We start from the raw sequence: 20811 nt of genomic DNA on the forward strand, positions 1-20811 counted from the left end.
CTGGGGGCCGAGGGCGGCGCAGGGAGCATGAGGCCCCCGCCTTCCCCAGGCCGCGCTCCCTCGCGCTCCCTGCCGCTCGTGCCCGGGCGGTCGCCGCAGTCCCGGCGCCGTAGCCGGGCGTGGAGTCCAGGGGGCGCTGTGGCCCAGCGCCGCCGGCGGCAGGAGCGGCCACGGGGACGCTGGAGGCTTCGCGGAGGATCCCCGCCTGCAGCACCTCGGTCGTCCCGCCGCAGCCTTGCGCCCCCGGCCCCGCTCAGCGGCGCTCCTCCGGGATCCGCGTGGCTGCGGCGGCCCGGGAGCCCGATGTGGCTCGGCGGGCTCTGGGCCTCAGCAGCAGCGGCGACCACAGCCCCGTCAGGAGTGGGAGGCTTCGCGGCGGCGCTCGGGGCCGGGCCGGTGCCCTCCGGAGGAGGCTGTCGGCTCAGGGACGACCCCCCTGGCCATGCTGAAGCGGCGGCGGCCGCTGCTCAAGGTGAGTGTGGTGCGGCGCGGCGCGGTCCCGGGCTTGCTGGCCTTCGGCTGCCCGGGAGGGCCCTGGCGGCAAGCCTTCGGGCGGGGCGGACGGGGCGTCCTGCAGCTGCGGCCGCCTCCCCCACCCCGCGGCTTGGGGGCCACAGCCCTTCCTCCCCGCATCCCCCAGGAGGCTGGAGGCGCTTGGGGAGCGACTAGGCCCCGCGTCGTCGGGAAGCCCTCGCCCCGGCCTGGGCTGCGGGGCCACCCGGTGTGTGGAGTTGGGGGCTGGCAGGGTCACTGGCACCCTTCAGGTTGGCCCGGGGCCGGGGCCGAGCGCAGCCTTCTATCCCGGGCCCTGCACGTACATCCCGGAGGGAGGCAGAGGACGCCTGTTCGGAAACCGCCTGGGCGTCTCCGCGCCGGGTGCGGAGTCTCACAGAGTCCCGGGGGGAGGGCGGGAGGGCAGGGTGAGAATCCGTGGGCAGAAAGTGCGGGGCCCTGAAAGCCCTTGGAACTCTTGGAGTGTCATTCACCCATCTGACTGGGCTGAAAAAAACCTTTTGCGTCTTATTTGCGGTGAAATTTCATCACCTACCAGTAGCTCATCTTTGCCTTCTTTTACATTTTGCTTCTGAGCTGAGCGTGGTCTGCCTTGGAGAAAGCCCCATCCCAGCTTTGCGATGTTAAGTTTCCTAGATAAATACTCACAATTAGAAAAATACCTTAAAAAACCCAAAAAAGTCTGTTCCCCCATCCCCCTAATAAGGGAGTGTAAATATTTTAATGCCTCAGTACGTGATACAAAAATATCCCCTTAAATAGGTCCATAGGATGGATGACAAGAGGATTTTAAAGTCGTGCTAACTACTCTAATAAGATACCTGGTGGAAATAGGACATATTCTACATTTTAGTAATTAAGTGATTTGTTCTGTTATTAATGTGAAAAAAAAGGCGATCACAGTTTGATACTGCAAGTCAGATATTTGGGTGTTTATGGTTTATGATAAATGTGGTTCAAATTATTCATGTTTTCCTATTATGTATGTGAAGGTTGCAGGAGTAATAAATAGTTATAAAACTTTTGTAATTATGAAAAAAATACACTTACTGTAGAAAATTTAGAAAGTACAGAGAGATACGGTGCCGACTCTCAATAAATATTTAGTAATAGGGGAAAAGTCACCCATAATCTCACAGTTAGAACATTGCAATGGTCATTTAAAGTTTAAAATGAGCTTTATTGTTGGTGGTTTTTAAATTATTTCTGTATTAGGTTCAATGTTAACTGTTCCATTTTACTGTTTAACATCCAGCCATTTGTGTAAGCTCTGTAAAAATGTTTTACTAAATTACATTGCAATCATAGTTGAATTCATCAATTAAAACAGAATAACATGGGTAACTACCTGAAAGATCCTTGATCTACCTTCTGTGTAGCATGTGAAGCTCCTAAGGTCTAGAGAGGTTTGGCGTAGTAAACGTTTTTTTGAGGACCTGTGCAGTTAGATGTCATAGTCTTGTATTGTTTCTGTAAAATTTTGCTTAAATATTTATAACTGTAAAAAATTGGCTTTATTAAAAAATTTTGCGAGGTAGGTTGATTTAGGTTTTAAAACATCTAATTCAGTTCTTACTGTGTCCATAAAGACTACCAACATCAGAATCAGCTGTGAGTCCTTGCCCTTTGAATTGGAATTTCTAAGAAATGATGGTGGCCCAAGAATCTTTATTTTTATCAAGCTCTCCAATTCTTTAGTCCTACTAAAGTTTGAGAATCACTTATATTAAGTTTAAAGTTAACTAACCTTGACAAGCTGAATGAAAGTATCTCTTTTCTAGCAAAGCTATCAGTCTTAAGTGGCAATGCAGTCATTTCTCAGAACAACAAATAGTGGTGTTATAATCTTAGAAAAATGGTATTTCCAGGGACAGCTGATTCAGTCAACAAACATGAGAGCCTTTTCTGGTAGCTGAGGTGTTACAGAAGGATACCTGGCCACTTACCTTGGCTTTTGATCTTGGACTTTAATGTCATTGTCTGTAAAATGAAGATCATTATTATGCTTATCTTTCAAGGCTTTTAGGGTAGATACATCTGAAAAGATTTTGTAATCTGTAAAAGATCTTTATAAAATTTTAGCTACTAAGTGCTATGTCCTGCCTTTGGTATTCTGAGAAACACAAAAATGACCAAGGGCTGTACTAGCAACTAGCTAATTGTGGAAGCAGGACATGTTTAGTTAACTGTTACAAGGCAGAGTCAGACACGTGTTGTAATTGAGTGGAACATGCTAGATCTCTCTTTAAGGCTTCTATGTTTAATCCAGTAGCTTGCTGTTTAAGAAAATTAATAATTTTTGTATATGGTTATTCCTTTTCTTTCAATTTCTGATTCAGTGTTTTATTCTTCAAGGAGAAAATTGTATGTTTCCTGGTAACCAGTGGTTTTGTATTAACTCCTTTAGAAAGACTGAGTGAGTGGGGATGATCCCATTTCTTCCTCTGTTACTAAGCTAGCTACCTCTGTTCATTCTATTCTGTAAACTTTTATTTGGCCCTTGTTACATGCTGGCCATAGACTAGTTTCAAGGCACAAAGCTTGCTTAAAAGATAACTGCTAGGATTTTAACTTAAATTCTTATGTTCCTAAAGGGATGGTGTGTGTGTGTGGTATGTTTTGTGGTTGTTAATTGCATGATGTGGTGCAGAGTATGGAATTAGATGTGGGTAAATCCTAATTGCAATCTTAACTACAATCTTAGAGCAATGTGACATTTAGATCCTGAATTTCATCTTATGTACTATTAGTGTAATATTACCCCTCAGTACTCAGGGCAGTAGAACAGGTTCCATGAGAGAAAAGTAATCAAAAGCAGTTAACTCAGTGTCTGTCACATAGAAGGTGTTCAATAAATATGCAGTTCCATTCTTCCTTTTGGGGAAAACAAAAACCAGGCATTGGAATTTCTGTGTGACTTAAAACTGGTAGCTTTAATTTTTTTAGAGAATGAGTCTACTTTTGGAAATTTTTGATAGAAAACAATTTTAATCTGAACTGTTACACATATTTTCCATTTCATTTTTAGCTAATAAATTAGATGTTCCCTATTTATAGCTAATAAATTAGCTGTTCTCTGTGAAAATGTATACTTGTTTCACTTTCAGTTTTATTCATTTTCAGCTGTTTTTGGATTTTATATGATTTTTGATTTTACTTTTGTGTACCTGACTTGAATTGTATAGATAACATTTATCGTATATAATTATCAGTGAAAGATGCACAGTTGCAGTTGCCGAATAGGCATAGTTCATATACTTAGTTTTCAAAAAGCAATATCAATTTCTTAAACTTAACATTATTTAAGAATTGGAAAAGGGGGAGGGTATAGCTCAAGTGATAGAGAGCATGCTTAGCAATGCATGAGGTCCTGGGTTCAATCCCGACAACCTCCTCTAAAAATAAATAAACCTAATTACCTCCTTCTCCCAACAAAAAAGAAAACAAACAAAAACTAAAAACAAACAAACAAAACAAAACAAAAAGAATTGGAAAGTCTTCAAAACATAGACTTTTCCTGACAAACTGCAATAGATTGGAACTAGATTTTTATAACCTGTTAGATATGGGGTCTAGTCTTATAACCTATATGATCCTGGACAAGTTTCATATCCCTTTAAGCCTCAATTTATTCGCCTATAAGATGAAACTGACAATGCCTACTTTATAGGATTATTGTGAAGATATAAATGATATAATGTGTAAGTCAGAGCTGCAGTTCCCGTCCCATGAGTCCTGGTAAATCAATGTTACCCTGGAAGTGGAAAATATACTTCTTGTTTACTTCTGTTTGAAAGGGCTTGAAAGATCATTATTTATAGAGTTTACTACTGAGAAATAAAATCAGTATGACTATTTTTTAAGTATTAAAGATTACTAATTTGAGACGAAACCAAGGCATCATAGTTAGTATTTTAATTGTATAGTTAATAGAATGCCTTATACTTTATAATACTCAATTTTATTAAATACAATAATTTAGAGTTTTATAAAATATTCCCTATTAAACTTTTTTATTTTGAAGTATTGTAAGTTGCCCATTTACAGAACTGAACTATTGGGAACATCAAAACAGTATATAATGTTTTGTACTTATGAAGTACTTTTTGAGAACCTTAAATAAGGTAAAGATGAGTAAATCTCTTTGGACATGCTGAAATCAAGAAAAAAGGCATTGAATTCACATTGGGCAAGGGGAAAAGGAGAACTTTATCTATGTGGATGAGGCTCTTGAAGCGTTTGGGATTTCATATTACAGAATTATTTGTAAAAATCCTAGAATTTTTTCTGTAAATTATCTTTTAGTTTAAAATCATTACATTCGTTTATTTAAGCTTAAAAATGCTTTTGGAGCCCTAATTTTTGACTACAATAGTTTCTTTAGCTGATAATTCTGTAGTGATTTTTCTTTTTTCTGATTTTTTTAAACTTTTTTTTTAAGTTTTTTGTTGAGGGGGAGGTAATTATGTTTATTTATCTCTTTGTTTTTAGAGGTGGTACTGGGGATTGAACCCAGGACCTCATGCATGCTAAACATGCACTTTACCACTTGTGCTATACCCTCCCTCTTTGATTATTCTTGATAACATATCCTTAAGGATATGTGGCTTAAGATCTATGATGGTAGTTCTGTTGCATTTTTAAAAAATATGGAAGTTTTAAGTCCATAACCCTAGATTTAAAAAATTAAATAGAAATGTGTTACTTTTTGAGGGAAGGAGTCTTAGAAAGTAAGATCTAAGGAAATGGTAAAAGGGCTCTAGACTTTTTGTTAATCAAGGAAAATTTGGATATATCCAGTCCTGAGTTTTAACTGGAAGTTTGAAATAATATTAACCAATTTAGAGAGGTTTTAAGATGTGAAATGAAGAACATATATGCTTCAATTAAATTTAGATTATTAGGTAAAGCTCCATTTAAAAAAATAACAGCTTTATTGAGATTTTCAAATACCATACAATTCATCCATTTAAAGTGTACAATTCACTGTCTGTTGGTATATTCACAGAGTTATGCAAGCATTAACACTGTCTAATTTTAGACATTTTCATCATTCCAAAAAACAAAACAAAACAAAACCAAGCCAACCACCCCATACACATTAGTAATTACTCCCCATATCCCCCTCAATCTTCCCAGCCCTTGGCAGCTACTTTCTGCCTCTGTGGATTTGCCTGTTCTGAACATTTCATATAAATGTGGAGTCATAAGATATATGACTGGTTTCTTTCATTTAGAACAATGTTTTTAGGGTTCGTCCATTTATAGCATGTATCAGTAGTCCTTTTTTACGGTTGAATAATATTCCAGTGTGTGGATATACCACATTTTATTTATCCATTCAGTTTGGGTTGTTCCTGCTTTTTTTGACTATTATAAATAATGTTGCTGTGAATATTTCACATGTTTTCCTTCCTTTTGGGTATATACTTAGAGGTGGAATTACCAGGGTTAAATGGTAACTCATCATTTAAACTTTTTTGAGGAACTGCATCATTTTACCTTCCCACCAGCAGCGTATGAGGGTTTGTTTCTTCACATCCTCACCAAAACTTATTATTATCTGTCTTTTTAATTATAGCCCTGCTAGTGGGTGTGAAGTGATAAGGTAAAACTCTATTTGAGATTTATAACTTTTATTTATAGTCCTTAGGTCAGTTGTTGAAGCTTTTACTTGCAGATAAATTGCCAGATTCTTTGATGGTAAGTTTTTTGGCTTGAAGATAAAAGCTGTGAACTTCCTAGTTTCTTGTTTAGTAAACAGTGAACTGATTAACCACACTGGGTGGTGATGGGGATTGTGGTATGAGGATTTCAACTAAACGATTGTCTTCTAAGAACATTTCTTAGCAGAAGGCAATTAACTGTAAGCCTTAGATTTAGTTTTCCTTTAACGCTAAAACATTTCTAAAAAGTTAGAGTCCAATTGCATATTTACCTATTAACATTTCTAACCACTCAGGTCTGACAGATTTTAAGGATTGTCATTACCTTTCCATGATATATAATTTTGTATAAATACAAATTGGTTAAAAAAATACAGGTTATTTACAATAAATTTCTTTATTCTTGTAGGTAGTGTAGTCCCCTATTGTATGTTCCCATTTAAGGTATTAAAGCTTTTCTATGAGGTTTTGTAGAACGTAGTTCAAAGTCAGCAACAGTGACTTGCTAATGTTTCTAAAGTTTTTTCAAACTAGTTAGAAAATTCTGTAGTGAACCATTGGCTAAGTAAACAGTGCAAGTTTGAGGCCTTCATTCTACATACAGTGGATCACCCACAGTATTTTCCCACTTGATTATGATCACTTTTACATCTTTTAATGCTGACTTTGAACTGAGTGAGCTGAAAGTTATATAAGATTGTATAACTGGTTTGTTACACACTCTTATAGTTGCTTTGGATGCCATAATTTCTGTGTAAAGGTACAAAAAAACAGCAGTTCTGGAGTCTTTTTGCTGGAATTAATGAAAAGGTATGCACTTCTGTTTACAATATAGTTCTTTTCTAACCTCTCATTATAAGGTTTGGTAGTTTATCTGCCAGAATTTGTTTTATTAAAATTAAGAAAGAGGGGGGAGGGTATAGCTCAAATGGTAGAGTGCGTGCCTAGCATGCACAAGGTCCTGGGTTCAATTCCTAGTACCTCCTCTAAAAATAAAGAAATAAATAAACCTAATTAACTCCCCCCCCAAAAAATTAAGAAAAAGTAAATGATATATGTTTTAATCATTATTTCAGAACACAATTGAGCCTATGTCAGAATTCTCTTTATTTATTATTATTTTTTGAGCATATTAGCATTTTTATACAAGGATAATTTTATAGAGGCATACATTTAGAAAAAAGGTTTTAACTGAAGTACAGTCAGTTACAGTGTATCCATTTCTGGTGCACAAAGCAATGTTCCAGTCATGCATATACATACATAGAGGCATGCATTTTTATAAATAAGAATTCTCTTTATTAAAAAAGCAAGCAGTATCAAAATTTTGGGAAAATACTCCATCAAGGTTTATGTAAATTTTAGTCTCCATTTTTCATTTTCCATTGAATGAGAGAAACAACCCCTAAAAAGTAATTCAAGTAAAACACTGCTAGTTTGGGAAAAATTTTAAAACTTCAGAATGCATCATTTAGACTTTTTTTGTGCTTCTGGTGATGTCATAGCTGCCTGTAGGTTTTTTTTTTTTTAAAGCCTTTATTAACTGGGTTGTAACTTAGCTGGTGATGAAGAAAATATAAAACATGTTCTAATTGTTTATTTTTGGTAAATATTAATTGCTCTTTAAAAATTAATTTTTTTGTGAGATAACAAAAGTAATATGAACTCATTGTGCAGTAAAGTATTTTAAAAAGTTGTTTTGTCCTCACTTAATAATCTGTGGTCTGAGATACGTAATTGACCCATAAGGAAAATTCAGCCCATGGTCAAGTTTTCATGCAGTTAGAATTGGGGTTTAAGAGAATTGATCTATCCAGCCATGCCCATAGTTTTTCATTTTTGTTTCTGTTTTAAGGTAGTAGCTAAAGTAAATTATTTTTGAGATTTTTGTGAGGTCACTCTTGGAGATTTCTGCACAGTGGTTGAAAAAACAAGGTTGAGTCTTTAATCTGGCACAGCCCTTCTTGATCCGGTTCCAACCTAATCATTCTTTACACTTGTTCCTACATGCCCGTTACCCAGTCCTCCTAAGATTTCAGATTTATGAAGTTTTCCTTGATTTCTTTTACCTTGTATTACTTGTGTAATATGAAAGTTTTGTTATCAGTGTGCCATCTTTCTGCTAGGTATTTCATGTCTGTTATTTATAATTTTTTAAAATGATCCTGTATTATTCATGGTATCATTCATGAAGAAGCTGAGACTTGGGAGAGTTTCATTGACTTTCCTAAGCCCACATCCATTATTAAATCCATATATCTCCATATAGTCAAATCATATAACCATATCTTTGACTACAAAGTCCACACTGTTTTTCATCATGCGAACTTCCCCATATGTTCTGTATTAGTTTTATCCTAAAATTTTCCATAGTGCTTTAGGAAGTATTCAAATTAGGAGAACACAACTTTAGTTGCTTGATTTTGTCAGGTGTTTGTCTTTGAAGTATGCTACTGGCATGTAGCATTTTGCATAAGAAAAAGATGTGTATATGTGTGTATTGGGGGAATTTTTGCACTTATACACGTATTTTTGAAGTAAATAAATGCCTGCTTTGCATTTATTAGAAAAATATGATAGCTAACCTCTGGACCTCATTTCTCTGATCTGAAAATGAGTGGTGGGCGAGATGTTAAGGCCACTTCCACATTTAACATTCTATTTAATATTTCTAAGGAAGAGCTGAATGAAAAGATAAATGGCACGTGGACAACTCTAGACAATGGTGACTAAATGTCAGTGAAGTAACAGTGGGGGGGCAGTGGGCTGTGTAGTGGCTGAGGAATATAGGAGAATAAAGACTAAGGGATTATAATTCACATAAAAGTTTTCCCTATAATAAACAGAATATATTTCTGAATAAAAACACAGAAACTCTGGAAATTAGCTGGATGAATAGTTTGTGACAGAGGCCTCTTCCCTCTACCTGTTGCTCTTTTTCTTCTGCCTTTTCCTATGATAATGTGTATGTTTGTGAAAAATGCATGTAGAGCTGTGTTATATGAAAATACCCAGGTCACCAGTAGCACACTGAAATAATTAAAGCTTTCATATTGCTCTTAAAGTGGAAATTCAGTAATTAAAATGTGGACCCATTGTAGATCTTCAGAGAATTTGTTGATAAAGCAAAGGAGGGCATGTTTTGTATTAGAAAAGATGAAATGAATTTTAGTGACAAAACATTTATGTGGCCTTCCTACCCTGGAGATATTAGAGGTGTTGATATTGACATATATAGATAAATCAGATGATCTTTTGACTAGTTGGAAAATTGTTACTAAGCTAGAAAATTGTCATATTTTTTCTTGTTAGCTGCTTCTGGAGTCCTGGATCAGTGAATCTTGACTTCTCAAAGAAAGCAACCTAGCCTGGGAGCAAGGAAGTGTTCTCAAATAAATTTGGGTTTTTCAGCATACTGTATCCTTCAGCTGGAGATCTGTAAATACACACTAATATTTTAAAAACTGAGGAGTGTGGTAAAGAAACTTGTTTCACTTTGTTCAACAGTATATTACTCAGACTAATTGGCTGTGGAACTCTTTTTCCACATAACACTTAGTAGTATACCTTTTACTGATCTAGGTCAACTTTTATCTGTTTTATAGAGCCTCACCCTCACAATATCTGTGACTGAACGCTAAGGTGATTGGCCTTGATTACTTTCTGAAGAACCTCATTCTGTTGTTGGTTACTACTGATTATTAGAAAATTTCTTTTATATTTAGCCAAAGATCTGCTTTTCTTTAATATCTTCCTTTTGTTGTTTTGCTCTCTAAAATTATACAGAATAAATATTTACTCTCATCTTAATAGCTAAAGATAACAAGATAATACCTTGTTTTCCCTGGCATAGTAATTAAAAGCTTAGGGTTTGGAGTTAGGTTGCTTGGGTTCAAATTTTAGTTCCACTGCTTTTGCCTTGTGTTCTTGGGCAAATTAATTAACATATCTGTGCCTCAGTTTCCTCATCTGTAAAAAGGAATAACAGTAATACTTTAGTGGGTTAAATGAGATGATCCATATAAAGAGCTAATTACATAGTGTGCTGGTTTGGTCCCCTGAGAAAGAAATTGAGTTGGAGTTAGTAGTGCAAGAGATTTTTATGGGGGGTAGATAATGAAATGTTAAGGGAAAGGGAGAGGAGGCTGAATTGACCAAGGGAAAGTAGAAAGTATAAGATCTTCAGTCTGTGACGCAGATCTAAAAAAAAAAACACAAAAAACAAAAAACTTGGCCAACCCAGTTAAGAAGCTCCAGAGTGAAAACTGTCTATTAGAGGAATCTTGTATTGAGGAGAAATGGCCAGGTTCTAGTACACTAACAGTGTTTAGTCACTGGCTAGGAGCTACTTGAGAAGAGTGTGGCCTCCACTGGAAAGCTGAGACTGTTCTGACATGGCTGTTAGCTAACTGTACTCCTTGCACCTGAATGCAGGTTCCTTTCTCAAGGGAGATCCAGGTGATTGCCATAGTCCCTTTCTTGTTCTGCATAGACCTATGTCCCTAAACATTTTCTGAGAGCAGCTCCTCCATGTTCCATGGATCTCTTTTCCTGATGAGAAACTTAGCAGAAGTAGGATAGTGAGACAGGCTTCAGCCCCCATCTCTGAAGCTGGACTCAGGGCCACAGCGGTCGGTTCTCATTGTCTCCTCTACTATCTAGTCTAAATTCTTGCCATTAGCTAGCATTTCTGAACGTCTTGGGGGTTTACCTAGTGGTATGACCCAACCCTCATTTCTGAAGATTCTGAGAACTATTCTCTTCTCAGGCTAGAGTGGTTGCATTTTTCCATTCACAGTCACAATTGGGCAGGGGAGTATCAGGTGGAACCCAAATGGATCATCTGAATTCCACACATACTCCTTGATCCCTTTATGTTACAGCCGCCCTACTTCTCCTGAGGATGAGGTTAATTAACCCTGCCATGATGTTGATTCCTCTTTTTGCCTCCTGGTCCTGGTACACAAAAACTCCCCAATGCCCAGGCTGCAACTGTGACTTATAGGTCACTATGATCCTTGATGTGCCTCCTGGCAAGAGTGTGCCCAGGACCTGTAACTCTGTAGAGCACAGTCTTTTGGGGATGGAAAGTACAAGGTTGCTCCAGTGGGTCATTGGGGATGTTGTTAAGTGAGGGCCATTTCTTCTTCTACCTCTTGGTTCTCAAACCCATGTGTTCTTCCTACTGGGAACATATCTCTGAATCAGTGCATATACTGCATCCTAGAGGATAGCACGCCATTCTTGTCTTTGAGCTGGTACATTGGCTGTGTCTTTAATAGGTCATTCCAATTGTCTTTAAGGCTGGCTGCTTTTGTGTGGTGTTGTTACAAGACCACTGGATCCTACGGTTATGGGCCCACTGCCACAGTTCCTTCACTGTGAAGTGGTTCCCTGGGTTGGATGCTGTGTTATGTGGGATTCCATGTCTGGATTAGGTACTCTGTAAGCCCTTCTTTAGTGGTGTGGCTGGAGCGCTATCAATAGGAAAGACAGACCCATACCTGGAATAAGTATCTATTGAATACTTGTCAGGATCAATTACTGGCTCTTCTGAGATGGAAGTAATACAATGTGGTCAGCTTGCCATCTACTAGCCAGTCGGTCATCTTGAGGCATAGTGCTATATTCTGGGCTCAGTGTTGATCTCTGTTGCTCATAGGTTGGATGTTCAGAGTGGGCAGTATCCTGATTGGGCCTGGGTAAGTGGGAGTCCAAACCGTGCCTTTTTTCTACTTCCATCTTCATTTCTGTTACAGTGGCTTCTCCGTTTATTGTCCCCATCATGCCAGTTCTGGGGTGGCTAATCTCAGCTGTCTGAGTCATTTTGTCTAGTTGGTGGTTCAGTGTTTCTTCTGCATTGGATGCTTTCTGGTGAGCATTAACACGTGAAAAAGATTTTCACACTTTATGCCCACTCCCATATGGTCCTTCATTTGCCTCCACTCATGTCTTCTTGCATCTATCATATACTCTTTTTTTCTTAAAGACCCCTAACCAAGTAGCCAGTCCATTTGCCATTGCCCATGAGTCTGTATATTTTCTCACCTCAGGCCACTTTTCTTTCTACACAAAGTTTGTGATCAAGTACATCACTTGAAACTTCATCTTAGGAAGATCTTCCCTTTCCATTGTCAAGATTACCTCTAAGTGTGACTGCGATGAAGTTTTTTTTTTCCCCAGCTTGCATTCACATACTGAGCTGACCTGTTTGTAAGCCACACTTTGGCTTTTATCTCCTCTTTAAGGTGTTATATAGGATTCCCTAAACAGCTATAGATGTAAATTGAGGAGGAAAGGGTGTTGGCACAACTGTGGTGTCAGGGACGTCTTAGCTGCCTACTTGTGTAGCTTACTTGTGCTTTGGTTCTGCAGGCCAAGGGGCAGGGAGACATTTTTGGGTTTCATTTGGCCTTCCAGCTGCCAGGTATGCCAATCCCATTTATATATTTAGGGCCTGGGAAAATAACTGCTGGGTAGGTCAGTGGACCTACCATAAGCTAGACTTTGGCCAGAATTGCATTTATTACTTAGTTCCTACATTCCTTCCCCTGTAATAGGGCCATAATGATGTTCCAGGTCTCTAGATATCGATGTCAACTCAAACTCTGTGACCAGTAGTTCTTCAAATGTCTGGGTATTTTCCCTTCCCCACTATACCTATACTTGAGTAAATAGTCATAGGTCCCTTTGGGGAAAATAAATATGTATGTGTGTGTGTATGTTGTGGGATCCTTACTCCTGGGGACCCAGCCATGTCTTTAAGTCAGTGGGTCTGGATCTGATAAATGGCTCAGGTCTGCGAATTAGGCATGGGATAATAGCTTTTTATTGAGGCAACAACTCTCAGATTTATGCTTGCCCATTCTTGCCTTCCTTTGATTGTGTATATATTAATACAGCACACTGTTGTTGATTTCCTGTCTATTTTGCTCTAATGACACCGAGTTCTGTTAACTGTCTTCTTGACATCCTGTTCATTGGCTGCAGGTCACGATGATAGTGTGGCCTACTTAGCTTCTGGTTTTAGGTGTCACCACCTGCCTGCTATTGCTTCAGAGCTGCATCATTCCTGTCATCTATGAACCAGTCTCTGTGACAGCCTCTATTGTAGAGAAGGCCACCACTTAAATTCTTAGTAGTGCTAATGCCTGTCTTATCAGTGTATTCCTACTGGAGTATGCTTGGTGATTGGTGTGTCTTATGGGCCCTCTTACAGAACATATTTGGTGGGTCTTCTGATCTCACATAATACATCCACTCTAGCATTCCCACTTTCCTGAGCCTTTTATCCTATTCTTTGCCATGTTAATTCAGGTATTTCATCTTCACTCAGTGTGGGCTTGTAGGCCATTTTTTCCAGGTTTCTAGGAGTCTCCCTAGCAGCAAGTTACCAAACCCTAGATCCTTGCCACAGTGGTAAACCCCATATTGTGAGACAGTGGCCCTCCACCTCCCAACCAAACTTTACCTTACTCAGTCTAATGTTCTGGCCTCCTTAATTAAGTAATCTCAAAAATCCAGCACTGTAGGTATCCCCCGATCCTGCTGGTATATGCTGGCTAATTCTTGCAGCAGCTTTGGGGTGTTGTCTCTTTTCCCAAGATATCCTTAACAAGGTTAACATTAATTATTATCATGGCAACTAGGAGTAGGGGTAGGGGATGGATCTTGAGAGGAGCTCTTGTTGCTTTGTCGGTAAGGGACATCTGAAGTGTGTTCCTGCACAGTGGGAAGTGCTAACATCACCTCTGCAGACTCTGAGGGTGCAGAGGAGTCTGGAGTATCAAAATCTTTGTGGGCAGCTATCTTAGTTACTGCTACCCCATCTGTCAGGCTCCTGTGTTTTCCAAACTAGGACCCTGACCTAATAAACCTACCTTGGCTGAGCATTCACTCATTGTTGAAGCATTGCAGCCTTTAACTATCCTGAGTTTGGTCTTCATCTTTTTCTGTTCTCTCAGCTGTAAATGATAAGAACTTCTTTGTGAGCTACCAGAGAGCACTCTGGCTTTCACACTCAGTTTCCAATTGTTAGCTGCCCTCTCTAGGGAGTCTGTGCAACGTAACAGCCAGCCAGTTCCATTGTTCCTCATACCCTTTCCAAGCATCAGAATCATTACACCAGTCAGAGTGTTCCTCCTTGGAAACATTCTCCCTAAGAAAGTTTTAGCACTTTCCCCAAGAAGGTTTTAGCATCTGAGCCACCAGCTTATCCAGGAACTGTCTGTACCTCACATACCACCCAGGATGAGATCCTCATTGCCAGTGGGACAGTAAGTGATCTAATTTCCAAACTCATTCTTACCTTCTGCTTTCTCAGTCCATTTCTGGTACCAGCTGTGGCAATTTGAGTTCTGAAAGCAGATACTGAGACAGGAATACAAGAGGTATATGGGGAAGGAGGAGGAAACAGAATTGGCAGGGAGAGCCTCAGAGTGTGATTTAGGTCTGATAGTCTCAGACCCACTGAAGACTCCAGAGCAAAAATTCTTCATTAGTGAGCCCTGTATTTGACAGAATGCTATGATCAGTCATTGACTGGGGCTGCCGAGGAAGAGAGTCAGTCTCAGCTTGAGAGCTGGGCATTCTGAAGGGACTACAGCTGGAGGCTGTCAGCTGACTTCATGCCTAGCAGCTGAATAGCAATTTCTTTCTTGAAGGGATATTGCAAGCGGCATACCTCCATGACTGCCACGTATAAGTGCTAAGTAAATGTTAGGTATTATTGTTATAATTATCTTCTGATAAAATTTTTTTCTGAGTTGCTTTTATCCTTTATAAGTAAAAACTTCTAGACATCTTAACTTTATTAGTTATTTTCTCTTGGATATGTTGTTTATCAAGACGTGACGTGAGTCTTGTGCTTAGGACTGGAACTGAAAACAGTATTTCAAGTGTGGTCTGGCACATAGTAGTTGCTCAGTGAATGTTAGTTGAGGTGAACTATGCTGTTGATCAGTACAGCCTGTAACATGTAATTCTCTTTCACCCCTCCATTTTGGACCGTTTCTAATTGTGCAGTCTGGGATTACATTAACTTGTTTCCTGATGGCCTTTTTTTCTGTGACAGATAATTCAATAGTTTGAGTTCTTTTAAACATGAAAGTAGAGCCATATTTCTCTGTAAAGCTTCTTGTTAGATAGATTTAGTTCATTATTCTAATTTGATTAATTCTTTTGAATACTGATTCTTTGATCTAGTAGATCCAGCTGTCATATTTTTCTTCATATCAGATCACAGATTTCATCATTGTGCCACAAATGACGACATCTAAATCATTAATAAAAATATTGAACAGGATAGGACCAATAATCAAACTCTAGGCCATGCTATTAGAGATGTGCCTTCAGATGGATAGGTATTTATGGTCAGTAGTATTCAGCCTGTTAGGAATTCATGAACCATATCGGTATATGACCCAGATTCAACATTTGTCCATCAGAAGATGAGAGACTTTATGAAATAAATCCATTGCAGAAATACAGCAGACCAAAGCTAGGCCCTGAGGCAGAAAAGGAAATAAAGTAAATCTACCTGGCTACAGAGAATCACCATGTTCCTTTCTAAGTAAGTGTGTACTTTTGACTTTTATCTGCCAGAAATAGCTGAGTGACCTTGGGGAAGGGGCTGTGGCGGGGAATGGGGAGTTAATGTTTTATGGGTACGGATCTTGCTTTAGGAAGATGAAGAAGTTGTGGAGATGGATAGAATGGTGGTTGTAAAACAGTATGACTATAGTTAGTGCCACTGAACTGGACACTTAAAAATAGTTAAAATGGTAAATTTCTATGTTATGGATATTTTACTATAATAATAAAAAAAAGAAATCCAAAAGATAAGAATAGGCCAGTATTGAGCAATAGTAACAACAGTGTTAAGGAGCTACTGGTCTCTTCTTGTTTTTTACTAGAAGCTACTGGCCACCTCTTGTTTTTAATTATATACATATAATAAAAAACCCATATCAAGCTTAACAGCGAAACACTAAAACGATTCCCATTAAAGTCAGAAATGGGATAAAATGCCCATCTTCACTACTTTTGGAGGAACTGGCAATGTCATTAAACAACAGAAAGAAAGAAAGAAGATCATTGGGGAAAAAAAAGACAAGCAACTTGTTGGAAGGGCCCCATTGATCTACTTAGACTCTGCATTAGAGAAATAAAAGTTCCAGTGGAAAGATTACGGGAACCCTGAATAATCTGCTCAAGAGGGTGTTCTGCTGCTAATAGTACCACAATGGTTTAGAACCCTGTAGGTCCTTCCAACAGAAAAGCTTAATATTTCAGGTTCAGTTCAGAAATCAGCATAGTTCCTAGAACATAGCAGGATGAATGAGATTATAAGAAGAATCACCTATATTAAGAAGAGACAGACATGTAAATAAATAATGTTAAACATTATTAAATAAATAATGTTAAGTGTTGTCTTCTAGGCTGTGCTATCAATTATTGGAGGGTTGGAAGCATATTTTATGTTTAACCTATCTCCTCTTTGAATCTCCTTCTGCTGTTCTTGCTCTCTTTTTAATTTCCTCTTTTCTTTGAAGTTTGTTCCATGGAAAAAGTGGCTAGTTGAGACTGCATGTCAGATGATTGTACAAGTGCTTTCTTGAGACAACCATCACACACTTTGCTATGCAGCAGAAGTGCTTTATTCATACTTGGCATTTTTTTTCACACAGAACATTAAAAAGACATTTACTCAAAAGTTGAGATTTAACGTAGTTATATTTTTATTGCTTCATCGATGAAGTGAAACTGGCTCTTTTTGTTTTTTTAACTGAGTGCATGGCAGTAAAGAATATGACTACTAGTACAATTTGGTTTTGCTGCCTTGATTTGTGCTAAAGTGTAGGCAGTTCTACCCACCATTGCTTTTGCAGTGTGCAGATGTGTCCATTGATACAAATGTCAACATAGTGAAAACGGCATACTAAGACGTTATGTTATTATGAAAATTATTTCTTTTAATTGAAATATAACTCACATAAAACATTATATTAGTTTCAGGTATACAACATAATGATTCAGTATATGTATGAAAATAGCTTTGACCTCATATGTTTCCTGGAAGAATCTTGGGGATCTCCTGGAGTCTTTGGACCACGCTTTAAGAGCCACTTAGAGTAATCTAAACTCATCCCATTTTGTGCTTGAATGCTTTCAGGCAGCCTGAACTTTATCTTATAAGATTACCTAGCGTGTTTTTAAACTTTTGTAAATTCAAGAATCTGGTTAGATAAACTCCATTGAATGTTTAACTGACTTAATCATTAAAAAAATGTTTTAATACTGCTTGATCTGCACCCTTCCTTGTTTTTAGTCTAAATACTTTACTGCTTGCTCATATCTATAAACTCTACCCTGAGGACTTTTTAAAAAAATGGTTTTAAGGTTTGTATTCAATTCTTAACTCTGAACAAATCTCTTAAAAAAGTGTAGCAGTTGATCTTTTGACATTTGAATCCTGTGAGATTCTTGCAACAGAAATCTTTGTTTCTCTAGCTCCTTTGGGAAAAGGGAAATAAATTTAGGATTGGTGAAATATTTTCAGCAGACTCTTGAAGTGAAAGCAATTAGAAGTTTAGTTGCATTGTAGGATTGTGTGTATTTTATCATAGCATACAGTGGTTTCTGTGAAATTTGCGGTTACCTTAGGAGTGAGATGGGACTGCTTTCATTTCCTTGTTTAAGTCCTTGTTTAAGGAAACATTAAAACCTCATGAGTGGAATTTGAAGATAGAAACAAATTAAGTTTGTGCTACAGATTAGATTCCTGAATAGCAAATTCTAAATGGATTATAAGGATTCTTTTAGTATATTGAAATTTCATCGTATTGATTTTTGTTGGAAATAATTGATAATTGGTCAGCCTTAAGTTATCTGATCCCCCCATAAACCTCATCTACTACTGTTCAGCTCACTTCATCTGCTCTTTGTCCTTGCTGTTCCCTCTGCTTGGAACTCTTTTCTCCTAGATATTTGTAGAACTGCTTCCTGACATTTTAGGTCTTGACATAAATGTCACTTTCTCAGTGAGATTTTCTTTGGCTTCCCTATCTAAAATTGTAACCCCCAATCTTTTCTTTCCTTTTCCTTTTTTGATTTTTTTATTAAGCATATATCATCTAAACATGTATGTTACATTTTTATGTTGTTTATTCTCCATTTCCACCCTTAAGAATGTAAGCTCCACGAGGGCCAAGGTTTTGCCTGTTTATTTGCACCTTGATGCCAGACTCATGCCAAGAACATAGCAGGTACTCAGATGTTAGCTAAACGAATATTTATGTCATATAAATATTAATTATTTGTAGATTTTTATTGTTATTATGTTTGTCATAGTGAGATTTGACCAGAAAGCTTGCTGTTATGAATGAAGTCTTTGCATTCCAACTCCCTCTCCTTTTGTTTTTAATTTGATCTTGACCTATAACAAGCTCAAATACATGTATTTGTTGAATGTATTTGTCAATCATGAAACTTCAGTTTTTCTTTTTGCTGTAGAAATGTATTTTTGTTGTATGTTGTAACTATTGTATACATTTGAAACAACCCTAAAGGATTGGTTTTGATTTTTGTAGATTTTACTTAAGAAGATTAAAAAATTTTTTTCCTCTTTTTTTCTGATTCTCCCAAATCTTACCTCTCTTTTAATATTCATTTTAATGCTTTTCCATGAAATCTTCTTATTCTGAGCTCCAATGATTTTTGTTTCCTCTAAATTTTTATACTATATTAGTATTTGTACATCTTTTATATTTTAATATCATGTAATTTTCCTGAAATTTGATTTGTATTTTGCATTGTTACCTATTTTTTGTAAGTGTATGTCTTCTTAATTATTCACTACATTTTGATAAGCTTTTTGAGAAAGGAAAATTGTATTTCTTAGTAGTGCCCAGTAAAGTACTTTACATTCATTCATTTATTTGTTCATGTAACTACAGTTGTTGATATGTTTGCTCTGGGAAGACTGTGCTTAAGTGCTGGAGATATAAAGAGGAGTGACATTCTTGCCATCAAGGAAATAAGGGGCGATTGGGAAGGCAAGTATATAATAAGTAAATGCACCGGATACAGTGAGGATAATCAGTTCCACCAAGTCTTTACCAAAGAAGTGATGCTTGTGTTCAGTATTGAAAAATTAGTAGGAGTTTGTCAGGAGGTAAAGAAAAGAGAGGGTCATTTTATGCAAAGGAAAGTCTGGGAACAAATATGTGGAAGTATGTGGAGCAACATGTCTTATTTGGGTAATTGCAAATAGTGTGGTATGGCAGTTTTGAGTGAGGACAGGAGGTAAGGTGGGCACCTAGGCGTGGAGCCAGATGATGAAAAGCTTCATATGATATTTAGAGAAGTTAGATTATTATTTTTTTTTAAGTTGGGCATGGGGTAATCCAATGAAGAGTTAAAAATAGTAGACCGGTTGGTCATATGTGAGCTTTTAGAACAATTATTTTGGTGTCTTTGCAGCAGGTGGATTAGAGGAGGGCCATAATGGATACAGGTATACCATTTGGGAAACTATTGAAATTTAAGCCAGAGATCGTGGTATGAATTAGGGTAATAGCATTTTGGATAAAGAAGGAAGGATGGATGCAGGAGCTATTTAAGAGTTAGAATTGTTAGAGTTGATTGGATGTATCTGATGAGAAGAATGGTTCCTAGGTGTCTGACCTTGAATTTTTGAATGTATGGTGAAACCTTTACTTTTGGATGGAGTAGGTATAATAGGTTTTAGGCGGAAGTAGTTAAAGCCACAAGAATGGATGAGACCATCCGATGAGAACAAGAAGAGTGAAGAGAGAAGAGGTCTTACAACATAATTGGATAAAAATCATACTTTAAAAAGACACACAAGAGGAAAGCCCACAAAAGGAGACAGAGGAGGAAAGTAAGTAGAAAGTACTATCAAGTTTTGTAGGAGAAAGGGAGGAGACTTTTAAAAAGGAGTAGTCAGCTGTTTTGGTTCCTTAGGATAGACTAAGATGAGGATTTAAAGTGTCTATTGGGCTTGGCAATTAGAAAGTCATTGGATTTAGAGCAGTTTCAGTGGCTTGAAGAGAGAGTGGACCAGTACTTTTTTTTTTCTTAAAGCACCTGACTGTGAAAGGAAGGTAAAAAGGCAATAACTAGAGGGAATGTACAGCTGAAGAAAAGGTCTTAATGCTTGTTATTAAAAGATTAAAAGATATCTGAAAATATTTATAGACCATTAGAGGAAGAAGTTGAAAAGACAGAGGGCATAGGCACTCAGTGCTGGTTGGAATGTAGACTGGTTTAAAAATTAATTGATGTGTGTATTGGGAGATAAATTAATATCCAGTTGCCTAGACTCATTATGAACATTTAGGATCTATTTTTGTTATAATTTATTAGAACAGCAACCACGAACAAGTAGAATACTCGAAGTCAATTTTAGAAGACAGAGAGTACAGAGATTTTACTCAGCTAGTCCCTTCATTGGATAGATGACTGAATTGAGACCTAGAGCGGTGCTTTTTGTCTTTTAAGTTATTTATTTTATTTATCTAAAATTAATTAAATTAAGAAACATATACTTGAGTTTCCTTTTTTTGGGACCACTCTTCTGTTACACTTTGCTTGTTTAGATAAAAAAAAA

The 20811-nt window shown here is 37.9% G+C and overlaps 1 protein-coding gene across 1 annotated transcript in view; it reads left to right on the forward strand.

Moving 5' to 3' along the window:
* Positions 1-353: 353 nt before the first annotated feature.
* The window catches only part of ZFYVE9 (zinc finger FYVE-type containing 9), a 130677-nt gene continuing 110219 nt past the window's right edge, over positions 354-20811 (forward strand). Inside the window, exon 1 of the mRNA XM_032494272.1 lies at positions 354-472. The gene's annotated coding sequence lies outside the window, so the exon portion shown is untranslated. The remainder of the gene's footprint in view (positions 473-20811) is intronic.

The sequence above is a fragment of the Camelus ferus genome, chromosome 13, assembly GCF_009834535.1.
Source record: "Camelus ferus isolate YT-003-E chromosome 13, BCGSAC_Cfer_1.0, whole genome shotgun sequence".
Classification (NCBI taxonomy): Eukaryota; Metazoa; Chordata; class Mammalia; order Artiodactyla; family Camelidae; genus Camelus; species Camelus ferus.